Here is a 15,215-nt window from a genome sequence, read left to right on the forward strand (position 1 = left end):
TGCATTTCATTTTCTGACTTTTGAGCCATGACTGATGATTTCTTTAATCTTCTGCAGTGATTTGGGAGACATCTTGTTTCTCATTCTACAGATCTGCGTTCTACTGCCTCCAAAGAACATTTTAATTTGTCTCTCTCTATTTGGTTTCTAAGCAGCTCTGCTTATCTCAGCCTAGCCCGTCTCTCCTTTGGTGGAGGCGACATCCTCTGCAGAATGGTTTTAAAGGCCCTGTGTTGATTTTTCTTTGTTTGCTCTCTCTGGGAAGGGAGTCCTGAGTGCCTGGAACTGGAGAGCAGCGGGTTTGCCTGACCATAACCGAGAGCCCAAGTGCTTCCAGCAAGGCTGTCCAGGCCCTACCCAGAAGGGCTATGTGTGTGGTGATGGTGGGAGGCAGGGCTAGGCAAGAAGTGGCATCATTACTGCCTGTGGAAACCCCACAGAGAGGCTCACAGCCCTTGGTTGAAAAATGCAGCCTGACCAGACCTGGTCCCAGCTGGCAGAAGTGAGCTCTCTGAAAAGAGAGGGTCTAGGGCCGAGGGTCAGGGGTGGGGCGGATCTGAACTGACTCTGGCTCTGAGGTGTGAAATTTCCTGGGTCTTATTGCAGGTACATGAACTATTTTTAAAGATGCTTTTTAAAACTTGGAAATGGAATTTCAGCGAGGGCTTTTTTAGTACCTCCATTTGTTTATTCTCTTAACAAGGTATTGCTCTAATATATTATATATTAAAACTCTCTCTTTAAGACAATTACCAGCTACAAACAGCTTGCTTGAATTTAAACACTCTGATCTTTTTCATTTATTCAAAATGGTTGTTCCTCTGCATCCCCTAACACAGAAGTGACACTTCGGGGAGGGAACTCTCATACTCACAGACGGGAGAGAGCAGGGCCCTTGGAGGGGCAGGGGAAGGTTGGCTTGGGGGGTGGGTGCATCCAAGAAGGCCTCCCTAGGAGATGCAGCCATTATACTGCTTAACTTGCTACACTATGTCTGTCCTCCTTGCAGGAGTGAGTACCAAAAGGCAGGAACTTTGTGCTGTTCTTTGTACACAGTAGGTACACAGTGAATTTTGTTAAATAAATGTTGATGAATTTACAACCCTCTACTCTCTACATACAGGTTACTAGGGCTTGGTCCTGTCAAATGTACAATCATTTCATGTCAATTAATTTCAAATTATGTTCTTCTGAAAAGTTAACAATGAAAAACTATTTTTCTCAGCATACCACACCTGTGGTCATGTAGCTTCATGGTGCCCCTTGTGGCAGCATGCTATAATTGCAGGCAAAGAGTGGCAAAGGTGAGTCTTTCAAAGGAAACACGTAAAAGAAAGACATTTTCACTGAATGTAAGCAAAAAGTTTCTGAAATACACTAGCCTCATGCCTCCTTCAACTTCACTCTGCTATCTCAGATACCACAGCTGGGCCTGCTCAGATCTGACTTGAGATAAGTCTGTAGCCACTGTGCTACACTGTTCCATAGTTGTGAGGATAACCTGGAAGGGAACATCCTGAAGTGGCCATGTTCATTTGCACATCTTGTTCTATTTTAGAATTAACTAATTCCCTAAGAGCAGGAACTATGTCTCAGTCCCATATCTCCGCAGTGCCTAACACAGAGTGGGTGCCAGGTATGTGTGAGCAAGCTATGAACACTGGCTGAGTACCTACTAGATGCTAGGGGGCTAATTATAGGAACATCTAAGAATTAGCATTTCAGAGCCTTGGGAGGTCAGGACCATCAGGTAAAAGGGACTTGGTTGGTGAAGCTATTCTGAAGTAACCATATAGCCCTACTTTCTGATGCCCAACCATTCAAACATCTGTGCCATTATTATTATTATTATTGTTATTATTATTTCCCAATTTAATTTTATTCTCAGAAGTTGCCATTCAACCCTGTAGCATTCATTGTGTGCTGACACATGTTTATCATTACGAAAGTCAATGGCCAGATGAGCCCTTAACATTCCATGGCCAAGTGTTTGTAATTTCTCATTAGTGAAGTTTATAATCACTAGGGACTTGTCTCCTGACAACTTGTCAAAATCTATATGACCTTGCCCACCCATGCATTTATCCTTCCAGAACCATGGAGGATGCAACCCTAGGATGATTTTCCAAAGAAAATACAGCAAGACTGCATAATCTTTTTCATCTGCTATCATTTTGCACATCAAAATTCCTCCTTTACTCATCAAGGGACTCTCCCTTCACATAACTGTGAAAGTTACCTCCCCCTACTCCTTTACATCCTCCACAGAACTGCAGGTGCCTCTTGGAAGTCGCCATGTCCGCGCCCCTCTCCCTCCCTGCCTTTGTTTTCCATTGTTACTAGAAGCGTAGCCATGGAGAGAAATCTGGTGGACAACAGCGGCTGCAGCCATTGAACAGAAAAAAAAAAAAGATTTTCCTTCTAACCAGCCTAAAGAGGATGGGGTTTGGTTTCCAGCCTCTGCATGTTGCAGAAAAATAAGCAGAATGAATTCAAGATGGCAAATCCAGAAAAAAATATCCTTTTGTGAAACAAGCTCTCTGCATGGAGGAGGGGTTAGGCGGCACTGGCTGATGGGCGCTGTGGGGCTATGGGATTTCCCTGACTCAGGCACTTACAGGAGCCACCCTGGGAGGCAGCTTCCAAGGGTGTCACTGGGAATCATGGACCGAAGGATAACACTGACTGCCTCCCAGAGCGGAGGGAAAAGGCCTCAGCTCAGGGAGCAAACCTCTGCCTCTTTCCTCACAGAAAATGGCTCTCCTAAGCTTTTTGTTCGAGTTTGGGCACCGCAGCTGTGCTTGGCATCTGCGCTTCCTGGCAGCCCATGCTGTCCATATCTTGACATAGGCAGCTCTCCTTGTAGCAGGCCTCCTGTCCTCCTGCCCGGACTTTTGTGAGGACCAAGTGAGAACAATGGCCATGTGAATGCTTTGAGAAGTGAAGAGTCCTGGTAGGAATGCTGGGCTGGGCTGCTGTCTAGCCATGTTGTCCATGAGCTCTGGTTTTGGGCATGTGTGGTAAGCATGCTCTACACTGCAACTAAAATGCCAGCATTCGGTGAGATGCCCCCAAACAGCTGGTTTCAGATTTCACACCGCTGTCCTTTGCCTATGAACTTTTTCCGGCTCTTTAAGACTTGTTAGCCTGATATTCTAGGTTTTCCAAACATTTATTATTTCCTACAGAAACCCTCTTCTCATTTCAGTGCCCCCAGAACACACCACTGGCATTGCCACCCCTTTGAACACAGCTTTTCCTTGCCTTCCCTCCCCACTCCACCTACCCTTCACAGCCTCTCCACAATGTACCCACCCTTGAAGACCAAGCAGGAGACCTTTCCACAAACTGACCCATAAATCATTTTTCCCTCCTTCATAATAACAGTTATAGGGCTCCTGCTGACCTTAAGCCAGTAGGCAGTGGTCACAGTGTTTAAGAGCAGGCTCTACAGTCAGGTTGCCTCGATTCCTGGTCCCACCTCTCATTGTCTGTGTGACTTTGGGAAAGTTACTTAAAATCCCTGAGTATTGCTTTCCTTAGCTGTAAAGTAGGTATAATGATGGTAGCTTTTTTTATGTGTAGAAAGTGCTGAGCACAATACCTGATCCAAAGTAAGCACTCAATAAAGGAGGGTTAATACCATCCCAGACATGTTCTTTTATGTTCTACTGTAATGGCTATGACAGCCCAAGCAAAGCAAGTTTTATTCCTCCAGATGAGAAAAATGAGGAACTTTTCCAAGGTCACACAATTGGTGGAGAAGCTGAGATTCAGACAGGTCTGTCTGGTTGGGATTCACAGCTTTCCCACTGCTGTAGCCACCCCATCTAAATCAGGCCTTCTTTGGTCACTTCAGCCTTGTTCCTTGGCTCACCCTGAATGTGGGCATCTCTCCTCTCCCCAGCCAGCCCGTGGGTTCCTCCAGGACAAGGATTCTCAAAATGCCACCAGCCCAGCTCTGTGCCATTCAGCATTTGTTGAGTGAACAGAAGAGAGAATGAGTGGGAAAAAGAAAAAGACTCGAGAATCTAAACAAAGAAATACTCTGGTAAAAAAACACCTGAAATTCCATTTAATCATAGCTACCATTTGAGTGCCTTCTATGCACCAGTTGTTTTGTTTGCTTTCTCTAATTTAATCCTTGCCCCCAACTTGCAAGAGAGGTGGTACTATCTCCATTTTACAGAAGAGAAAACTGACCTTCAGTATCTTCATCAAGGGCAATGGGTGGCAGAGCCAGCTTTGACCTTAGGTATGTCTCCCAGAGCACATAGGCTCTCATTTTCCCAAGGAATCTTAGAGTTCAAGAGACTTACTTAGAGCTCTTGGGTCATCTGGTAGAAGCACCCTCTAATCATCCTCTTCCTCAGCTCATCAGCAAAGGTCAAGACCTGTGCATAATACAGTTAGCTAATTTATTTATTCATTGTAAGTTTATGTAAATTGCTTGAAATCTTTCCTTAGCATCATTATCTGTCAGAAAATAGGGGTCACATCAAGGTAACTCATGAGCTTATATCTAGCAAGTGTTTTCGATCATGTTTTAAATAGTAATAAGCCTTTTGCTTGATTTATCTGGAAATTCTCTGCTTTTTCTCCTTCCTGTTGCCCTATCTTGTAAGATTGCATAAGCCTTCTCTGATATTAACAACAATAGCTAATATTAACTGAGAACTCACTATGTACCATCACTGTTCTAAGTGATCTAACTCCATAACTGTAGGATGTAGGTTCTATTATCATTCTTATTTTACAACTAAGGAAACAGAAGCACAGAGAGATTGGTCAACTTGTCCAAGGTCATACAGCCAAATGGCAGACCCAGGATTCAATCCCAGGCTGTCTGATTACAGAATCTACTTTGCTAAATGCCTCAGTCTGTAAAGAAAATTTCTTCCTAAATTGGAGCAGTCTAAAACAGCACTTTCCAATAGCAATATAATATAAGCCACAAATGCAAGCCACATATGCAATTATATATTTTCTATTAGCCATTTTTAAAAAGTTAAAAGAAACAAGTGAAATTAGTTTTAATAATATATTTTATTTAACCCAATATATCCAAAATATTATCATGTCAACCTGTAATCAATATTAATACTGTTAATGAAGTATTTTAGATTCTTTTTTCATACTAGTATTTCAAAATCTCTACTTACAGCATATCTCAATTTGTACTAGCCACATTTGAAGTACTCAGTAGCCACTTGTGACTAGTGGCTACCATACTGAACAACACAAATACAGATGGACATTCTACTTGTTCTGTTTTTTCTATGACTTATTTCTAATTTCAACTTTAGATTTAGGTTTTACATTAAATTCAAATCAAATAACAGAAATGTGTTCTCTGGATCATTTACTGAACAGAGGGGCATTTAGGGCAGTGGAAAGAACATGCTTTAGGAGTCATAAAACCTGGAATCTAATTCCCACCACTACCACTAACCAGGGCTGTGCACAGAGGCAATCCCCATATTAAAAAGAAAGAGGGGATAGTTGATGATTGTTGAGTTTCTTTCCATTTCTAAAAAAACCTCTCTTTGCTTACAGCACACACCTTTCTTAGGGGTTCTGCATCTGTTTCCTCTTTCCATTCAAGATTTCTATATGCCAGGCACAAGAAATGTTTGTTGAACAAATGAAAGTCCAGTCCTCCTTTGAAGGACCCCTGGGCCCCCCAGTTTTTACCAGAGTAACTATGGCAGCCTTAGCAATTAATTACACTTTTATTTCTTTTCTCATATTGGCCTAAAATCTTGACTATCTAAGCTTTCCAAAGAGTTACAGACAAGATTAAAAACCATTTCCTGATCCTGTTAGTAAAGGGGATGATGTCCAGCCATAGGCATGGCTGCCTAGAGACCCCAGAAATGGCTTCCCTCATATTACATGCTGTTCTGATGTTGAGGAGAGTTAATTAATGACTCTAAATAAGAAAACAATCTAATCTGTCTGCAGTCATATGAGTCAGAGCAGACCCCAGATGAGGAGCCGGGACCTGGCCTCCAAGTGCTCTCTGAAACAGCAACAACAGGTTTTGCTCCCTGCATCAGAGCTCTGCAAAACCTCAACCTGAAGGAGAAGGAATCACTCAAAATGGGTAGGAGACCCAGCTTGATGTGAGGCATTTTCTTAAAAGGACAGGCCCCTCTTCTGTGTACCTGAGAGAGAAGAAAACACACATGGGTATTCCTGTCTATGCCCTTCAGTCACCCAAACTTAAAGCTACTGGACAGGGAACTTTTAGGCACCGGCCCTCAGTGTGTGTGGCAAGACCAGGGCAGCTGACACCTAGGAGAACCAGAGGACATGTGGCCTGAAGCCCACCAAGCCCCCTTCAGGGGTTCTGCTGCCACATATGAAGGCAAAAGTATTGGCCGTGATGACATGAGGGCAGGAATGTGATACTTCCCTGAGATCGACTGAGGGCCACAACAGTGAAAACTTTTATTTTTGTGTTAGAGGCTTTGCTGTGAAAATCTGAATGAGAATAGTTAGAAGGAGTTCTTAACAATATCCAAGTATCCACAGATTTGGAACAGAATGTTAGCCAATAAAGATAAGCCCTCTTTCCTTGGATTTATATGCACTCTGTCAAATACATAGTTTGGTTTTTTCTCCTTCTTCTTCTTCCTCTCCTGCAAATTAGTGAAATATATTTTGCTGCCATCCAGGGTTGACTTCCTGTGAAATTGTTCCACTCTGGAAAGAAAACCCTGAGAATCATGAGAGTCATCACATTCACTTTTTCCTCTTCTTTGGTAACTAAGTTCAGGTAACTAGCCCTCTGCCCGGAAAAGATGTAAAGCATTTGGCAATATCCTCTGTGATTTATTTCTGAATCCTAGTTGGTTCCCAATTCCATTCTAAAATTTGGTTAGGGCCTTTTATGGGACAGTCCAATACTTTAATTTTGCTTCTGTAATAGTAGTAAGAAGAAAGGAGGAGGCTCTGGAGTTTGAGAGACCCAGGTTGGAAACAGCTCTGCCCTTCTGAGCTGTGTGACCTTGGGCAAGCCCCTTTTTCCCCAAAGCTTCGTTGTCTTATCTGGAAAGTGAGAATAAGCATAACACATACCTCCTAGGACTGTGAGGATTAAATATATTCTTACATGTGAAGAGCGTGACTCAGAAAACGTTTCCTCTCATTAGCTAGTAATTCTTTAAATAGGGATGGCTGATGGGTTCATTCGAAATGATGCAGTAAGAGCCTCTACAGCTCTGTTCTCTCCTATTCATTCTGTATTTAGCTTTGGGAAATCCTTGCAGAGGCCATGGTCCTCAGCACTTGTTTTTCGCTCCATGCCTTAAAATCTCCCTTCTCACTAAGCAGGCTAACACTGGTGCTCCGGAACCTTGGACAGCTCCACTCCTCAGGGATTCAACCAGCCGCCTGGGTGAAGCAGGAGGCCCTTGGGGAATTTTCCCAGAAAGGCTGCATTAATGCAGGGATTTAGGAATCCCTAGAGCTGCAGTTTCTCTTCCAGCATGCATTCTGCCACTCACATGCATGCTCAGATTCTGCAACATGACCAGTCCTCCCAGAAATTTCTAAGGCACTTCCCTTTTCTTCTCAAAAAGCTGCAACTCCACCCATAAGATGTATCGAATCTTAGAGCCCTTTCCTTCTCTCCCATGAACTGTTCTTTTTGGGCCCAAGAAGAACAGAAATGCCACCCACATCTTCCTGTATCTGCTGGTATTTAATTTGTTTAGTTTCTGTACAGGATTAAGCATTCTTGATTAACCTCAAGTGAAAGTAATGACGTATGAGCATGAGGAAAGGTTATAAGACAAAGGGATTCAGGTATGAATTAAAAGAGACATAAAATAATGTTATTGCCTGTAGGTGAAGTTAAGAGCCATTCTCTAATGAGGATAAGCAGGTGGTTCAATTTATGAGGTAATTTAGCTTTCCACTCTTCAATGCAGAACACAGCACACCATATGCAATCACCTTCTGAACAGGCAAGGAAGAGATTAAGTCCTATTTTTACTTTATGCTACTGAGTCACATAGTTCAATGCAAATCACATGGATGCCAAAGTAAGAACAAAACCAGGTATTTAAATACCTCCTTTCCTTTTAGGAGCTTTAAAGATTTTGGGACTGTATGAAATTCCCTCAGAGCAACTCCAGGAGAAGAGACACATGTCACCAGGCAGGCATTTAGGACTAAGCATGTCTTGTCCACCTTCCCCACTCCCATCATCAGGCCTGAAAAAGCCTGTGTTCACCAGCTCTTTGCATTTAGAAACAGCCTCCAAATGTCTGCATTTTCTTGGCCACATTGTTGTTGAGGAAAAGGCTTGTCTTTATGTTACTGACTAATTTAATAATAAGGCAGAGAGGAGCATAAAAGTGGAACAGGGAAAAGAGGGGAAGGGAAAAGTAGAGGGAGAGACAGGATAGCTGCCTAAACCTCGCTGAGCTTGATAAATATTTTCCATGCCCACTCCCAACTGGTTGGAAATTGACCAAAGGCCTTCAGGCCCTCTTTAAACATTCCCTTAGGAGCAAGGACAGGGGCAGTTCTGCTGCTTGAGGTAGCCTGAAGTACCTGCAGACAAAAACATCAGCTCAGGACTGACAAACCAGGTTTTCTCAGGGAGCCCTGACTTTAGAGACCAATGGAAGGGTTTCTGTTGTGAGCTCCTAAAGATGCCCATACCCACCCTGAGCCTCCACACCATGGAGGAGTTAGTTGCCAAATTGCAGCTTGGTTTAACTTCTGCCCAGCAGAGGTCGCTGTGGATACCGGCAGTGGACACTTGTGGGGACTGGCCCTGACAGGGCTGGGGCAGGTAGTGGCTCCATTCTCTGGCAACTGCTCTTCCTTGTTGTTCCACTAACCAAGTCCAGCCCCTCATTCCATGGGCAAGGGATCCACTGTGGGGATTACTCCAAGTCAGACAGCACCTTTGCTTTCAAAGTGCTGTAACATTGGGATCACTTGCTGGGAGCGAGCAGATCTGGGAAGGCTGTGCTCATCCTCCAGGGGTGTCAGCCAGTAGTGGTATCTCTGTGTCACCCTCGTGCGTCTGTGTGGGTGTGCTTTGTACTAAGATGTCATCTGTCACTGACCAGCAACCCAGCCCTGTGGTCCTTCCAGACATGGAGGCCAAAGAGACAAAAGTTGCCTTGCCACAAAACGTTGCACACACAAAATAAGGGAACCTACTGGTACCCACCCCACCCCAAGCTCCATTTGGTAGCCCCTGGTGGTGGTGATGGAGCCCTGGTCCTCAGGGCAGCCCATTACAGCAGGATAAGCTTAATGAGGGAAGAGAAGGGGCAGGTACTTGTGAGGATGTTGGAATCAGACCCAAGGCCCCAGAAGGTCCAGAGAAAGCGCCACATGTTTATGAGGTCCCACTTAACAGGCCTCACCCAGGCATGTGGGCCAGACCCCAGGCGGACACTTGCCCTCCATCCATTCAGACCCTAGGTCATTACTGTGGCTTGAGAGGTGAAGGGATGACTACCCTGCTCCCCCAACATCCAATCCTAACAGAACCTGGTTCCTCTTCCTGGACACTCACAGTCGGATGCACAGACTCACCGTGATACACACATGCACACTGGGGCACACACTGGCATGTACATTCACCCATTCACACCCACACCAGCACACATGCAAATTCTCACACTGTGATACACACTCCAGACCCCAAACCAAATTTAACCTAACATGTTTGATGGGGCGTGGGGGGTCCAGTCTCCTATGCCTCTCTGAATCCTGGCCCACTCCTGTACCTTACCTGCAGGCAAGACCCCGCCCGACCTGGTCCTCGTGGTTGCAGGTCTTTTACGCCGCTCGCCCCCCGCCCCCCCCCCCCCAGAAGGGGCCCTGGCCACCATCGTGCATTCAGCATCTTGAGGACTGCCCGTCCGGGGTGAGGGTGGGGGTCAGCGAAGGAGGAGGGTGTGGGGCATAGTGCCCCGCTGAGCACAGCCGCCCCCTCCCTCGGGATTTTCCATCCCGGCTGGCGCGGGCCCGCGAGGAAAGAGCGCGCTTTGTCTCTCGCCCGGCTCCCTGCACGTTTTCGCTGAAGATCCCCGCGCCGCGCCCGAAGCCCCCCCTCCTCCGGCCGCGCCCCCCGCCCAGCCCGCAGCGCAGGCCCTCCAGGCCCCGCTAGTGCGGCTGCCGCTGCTTTGTCCTCGGGTGGAGGCCAGGGCTGAGCGCGAAAGCTCCGCGCCCGGGAGCGACCGCCACACACCCCCGGCGCAGAGCTCAGCAGCCCCGGATTTGAGGCGCGCCTCACGCCCGGCGGAGCAGCCCCAGAAGGTCTGCAGGTGCTAGGGGCGTGTGCCCGGACCACTTGAGAGGAAAGCTGCACGTGCCCATCTGGGGCTCGCCTCCCGCAGTCGTGCAGAAACCCAGGTCCCCCGAGCCGGGTAGGAAGCGTCGTCTCATCTAATGGCCCCGGGGCCTAGATCCCAGGTGGAGAGGGCCTGGGGGTCGGTCCGCACCCTTTCGGGAGGTAGGGAGGAGTCCCTCAGCCCCTCTAACTCACCCCCTACTCACACACCCAGGCCACTTCGACCTTAGGCGCGGGCCCCGGGCGCCGAGGAACCATGGCATCTATCAGCAATTTCCTTTACCGGCGACTCGGAGCGCGGTGGGGAGGGGTCTCCCGGCCTTCGCCCCTCACACCCAAATCCCCTTCTCCTCCTCAATACAGACCTAGGCGGGCCCAAGTGTGGAGGGAAGAAGAGTCGCCCGTCTCCATCCCCATCCCCGAAGCCTCTTCGCTCTTCACAACAACCCCAGGCTGCGGGAGTGGGGGGGGGGGGCGCAGGGAAGGGTCTTCCGACGTCCCAAACAGCCCTTCTGAGGGGAGGGGGAGAAGTCCCCCGGTCTCATGCATCACATGAAGCCCCTCTTTACAACCCCAAGTGGCCGAGGCGTTGTGAGGAAGGGTCCCCCGTCCTCCGACCCTCTCATCCCCGAACACCCCCTCCCATCCTCAATAATCCAAGCAGCCTTGCTCGAGTTCAGGCACCGGCGGGGGTGGGGTGTCCCAAGTTCCCAACGCTCTTCCAGGAGAGATGGAGGGGTCCCTCCAGCCCTCGCCCCTCGCAGTCAAGAACTCCCTCCTCCATAAAACAAAAGCGAACCCAAGCTCTCCGACCTCAGGCGCCGGGCTGAGGCTCCCGGGATCGGTCTGCGGCTCTCGGGGCAAGATGGTCTTTGAGAGAGGTGAGAGGTGCCACCAACTCCCTGGGCCCCCTCACGCCTCATCCCCTCCTCAGTAAAACAAAAGCGAATCCTGCAACACTGACCTCAGACGGCGGGCAGGAGGGCGGTCAGCGCCGGGAAGCGCGCCCAGCAACTCCGGGCTCCTCACGGCCCCGGCTTCCCTGCGGCGGCTCTCGAGGAGGCTGCGGCGGCGGCGACCGCGGCTCTCGCGTCCGGCGGCTCCCTCAGACTCAGCACCTGGAGCGGCGAACAGCTCCGCGCCTCATTCCACTGACTCCACCTCCTCCGCGCCGCCGTAGCCACTGGCGATTCAGGCCCCGCCCAGGAGGGAGCCCATTGGGTAGCGCCGTCCCCTCTCCCCTGGGCCGCGCCCGCTGGTCTCTTGATCTCTCTGTCAAGACCACAACCCCCAGAGACAGCCGGGTTATCGCGTGGCCTTCTGGAACTTGTAGTTCTTTCAGGACGCGGAGTAAGTTCATGCCGCGGGCGGGTAAGCATGATGGACTGCATTTCCCAGTGGGTATAGCAGAAACGGAGGCACGGAGAAGGACGGGAGGACTGTTTCCATAGCAAAGACGGCCTGTTGAGGACCGCTGGCTAAGAAATGGGGCAGGCCGCGGGACCCTCGAAGGATTGCGCGTGACCTCGGGCAGCCTCTTGGGAGTCTTTGCCCCAACTCCGGACTCTGGACCTCAATTTTACTATCTGCCCGCCCCCACCCCGCGGTGATGGGGCCAACCCGGGGCGAACCGCTGCGGCTCCTGCCTTGCAAAGGTGAGGGAGGACACAGAACACCTTCCCACGGCATCCTGAACTTTATCCCTTTTGTCTCGATCTCCTCATAGAGAAGCGGTTTACTTTTGTCCTCATCCCTTCGGCCACAAAGGGCTTCCCATCTCGTCTTCCCATCTCAGGTTCTGGCCTCTTTCGCGCCAACCCCGGACACCGCAACATCTCCCCCAGAGTAGCCAGAGGGCGCCTCCCCTGCTAAAACCCTTCACAGACTTTCCATTGCTCTCGGAATTAAGCCCACACCCCTCAACATGGCTTGAAAGACCCTTCGAGAGCTGAACTCCACTTTGTTTTTGCAATACTCTGATCTTCTTTGGAAGCTGGCAAGGCTGAAGCACCCGTTTTCTCGCACTTTTATGGGCTTCTCCATACCTTCCATTCAGTTAACTCCTCAGCACCCTTCAGACCCCAGCCTAGACACTGCCTCTTCCGTGAAGCCTTCCTAGATGCCCAGCTGTCTGTTAGGTGCTCCACCCTGTGTTTGAGCAGCATCCTCTAGTACCCCTTTCCTAATTGCATGTTTATGTATTCATCTTCCCCATAAGCTTATTGGGGTCTATTCTATGTTATTCATAGTTACAGTCTATTGCCTAGCATAGTGTCTGACACATAGTAGGTACTCAAAAGATATTTGTTGAATTGAAAATGAATTAAATTTTAATTAAACTTTGCTCACATATACCTCCAAAATCCTGATTTCCTAGGTTGGGTATTTCCCATTGCTAGAAGTGTTCAACTAGTGGGATGGCACCCCTCTGAAGAAATGTTTATAGGTCATTCCTACAGTGGATTACTATTTTGCCTGAATACTTTGAAGGCCCTTTTCCACATCCAGCCAACTGGGCCTAATAATTGTAACAATCGGAATTAACCAACCCCACCTAGCATTCCTGCATATTTGCACCCACGCGTTCTTCAAGGCCATATTATTCCTATGGTCTGGCTCCATCATCCACAATCTAAACAATAAACAAGACATCCGAAAAATGGGTGGATTGTTCAAGGCCCTCCCACTTACCACATCCTCCCTCATCATCGGAAGCCTAGCACTGACCGGAATACCATTCCTCTCTGGATTCTACTCCAAAGACTTAGTCATTGAATCGGCAAACACGTCACATACCAATGCCTGAGCCCTATTAATTACCCTAGTCGCCACCTCCCTCACGGCCGTGTACAGCACACGCATCATTTTCTTCGCCCTATTCAATCTGTGATGAGTATGCTAGGATTGACAGATTCATGCCTGTTATTCCTTGGAAATCCTGTCAATTTTCTCCTAAATGTCATCAGTTCTTCACGCCGTTGGCCCTGCTTCTTTCTAGGCTAAATGCTCCGCCTCCCACTCCCTTTCTGGGAAAGATTTTCTCCTGTCCCTGTCAATTATGAAGTAGAGACGGTCTGAGGGCCCTGCCCTTCTTTCAATTCTCTCCTCAGCATCATAGGGCCCTGGTAGCGAGGCCCCACCTTGCTAGGTAGCATTTTTCCTGAATTTTCCACCGTTCAGGGCCCTGGTATTGTCCAGATGGTCTGATTAATCCCACACATTCTTCATATGTCACCCCATCCAGACGTTTTGAGTGTATTGAAGCTGAGACATTCTGTGGAGAATGCCTTAATATGTGGAAATAATTAATTCATGACTGAAGAGGAAATAACAAGGGGACTATTATTCTGAACCTAATTCAAGCCAAAAAGGCAGAATTTTTTGGAAAAGTGGAGGTTATATGTACCTGAGAGAAAGCAAACCTGTCATCCTTGAGTTGGTGACAGTCCTGGGGGTGGGGGGGTGGTTACAGCTTAGGCTGGAGGAATGAGAAAAATGGATGGCATTTAGGGAAGAACTAACAGGACTTCTGAGAGGGATGGCAGAGGGGCTTTGTCCTGGCCAAACCAAACCATAAGGGAGGCAATTGGAGCAGAGTGAACACATGGGGCCTCATTACTGAAGATGAGAAAACCGTAAGGAGGGTGGGAGAAAGGGATTGTGCACTGAAGCAGAGTTCCTAATTCTATGGATGCAGCAAGAGCAGAGACTATTGGAAAGGCAGGGGAGGGGAGGACCATGGCACAGGACAGGCATCGGATATGGCTACCAAAGAATCCCACCTGGAGCCAGAGTTGAAATTGTTTGGAGGTCAGTTGAACCCTTCAGGAGTAGTGTTAGTTTTCAAGAAATTGGAAAAAGTTAGGATTCCATGAAACTGTCAGAATGCTAGGTCTAAAATAGATTCTACCGGCCAAGTAGAGTCAGAAAACTTGTGTTCTGATTCTGCTTTGCCTCTGATTAGATGTATGACCCTGGGCTGGACCTGTTTCTTCAGTTACAAAATGCTGTTTGTTGGTATTAGGGAGCAATAGTAAGGGTGAAGATGGGGAAATTCAAACCCATTTACTTGTGACCTTGCACAAGCTACCTTCTTGGACCTGCAGTTTGCTTATTTGAAAATGCTGTAAGGGATAAATGAGATGCCTTATGCAAAGCACTCCATGCATATTAAGCAATTAATAAATGTTAGTCTGTTTCTATGCTTTCCATCCTGGGTTGCCAGAAATTGGTTTGTCTATGAATAAGCTGGTAGGAGGTAATGCCCTAGATAACCTGGGTTCAAACCCCCATTTCCTTTCTTATTGGTTTGTAACTTTGGTCAGGTTATTTAATCTTTAATCTTTCTGGTTCTCAGTTTTCTCGTTTGTGAAATGGAAATGATGTGTTCCTCAGAGTTGTAAGGATTAAGTGAGATGAAGTACCTGACTCATGAGAAAATGCTGAATATATTTATATATTTGTTTTGTCATTTTTTTAGGGGTGACTTTAGGACAGAGAACCCTAAGGGAATGAGGATGGAAGAGTGCTTAGGTCTGAGATATATCAAGAAGGTAAATATTCAGAGAACTTCATGAATGATGAGCTGAGGGTGTGGAGGAGAGCGGTGAGTCAAGGATGATGCCCAGGTTTTTGCCTTGGGTATCCTCTCCTGAAATGTGGAATAGTTAAGGAACAGGTTTAGCAGGAAGAGAAGGAGGTAAGTTTGAGGTGAGTGGTGACATCCAAGCAAGGTATCTGATGGATGGTTTGGAGTTTATGAGAGAGATCTGATCTGGAGATAGAGTCATAATCAATCAAGTTATCAGCATATAGATCATAAGTGAAGCCATGAGAATGGGTGAAATCCTTCAGCTGAGAGGGTCAAAGGGTCAGGTAGAAGAAGAGG

The 15,215-nt window shown here is 47.6% G+C and overlaps 1 long non-coding RNA gene across 1 annotated transcript in view; it reads right to left on the reverse strand.

Annotated features, from left to right (window-relative positions):
- Window positions 1-11,469, reverse strand: part of LOC119518914 — a 69,240-nt gene extending 57,771 nt beyond the window's left edge. The window contains exon 1 of the long non-coding RNA XR_005213875.1: window positions 11,292-11,469. This is a non-coding gene — a long non-coding RNA (uncharacterized LOC119518914). The remainder of the gene's footprint in view (window positions 1-11,291) is intronic.
- Window positions 11,470-15,215: the final 3,746 nt, after the last annotated feature.

The sequence above is a fragment of the Choloepus didactylus genome, chromosome 22 (assembly GCF_015220235.1).
Source record: "Choloepus didactylus isolate mChoDid1 chromosome 22, mChoDid1.pri, whole genome shotgun sequence".
NCBI lineage: Eukaryota > Metazoa > Chordata > Mammalia > Pilosa > Megalonychidae > Choloepus > Choloepus didactylus.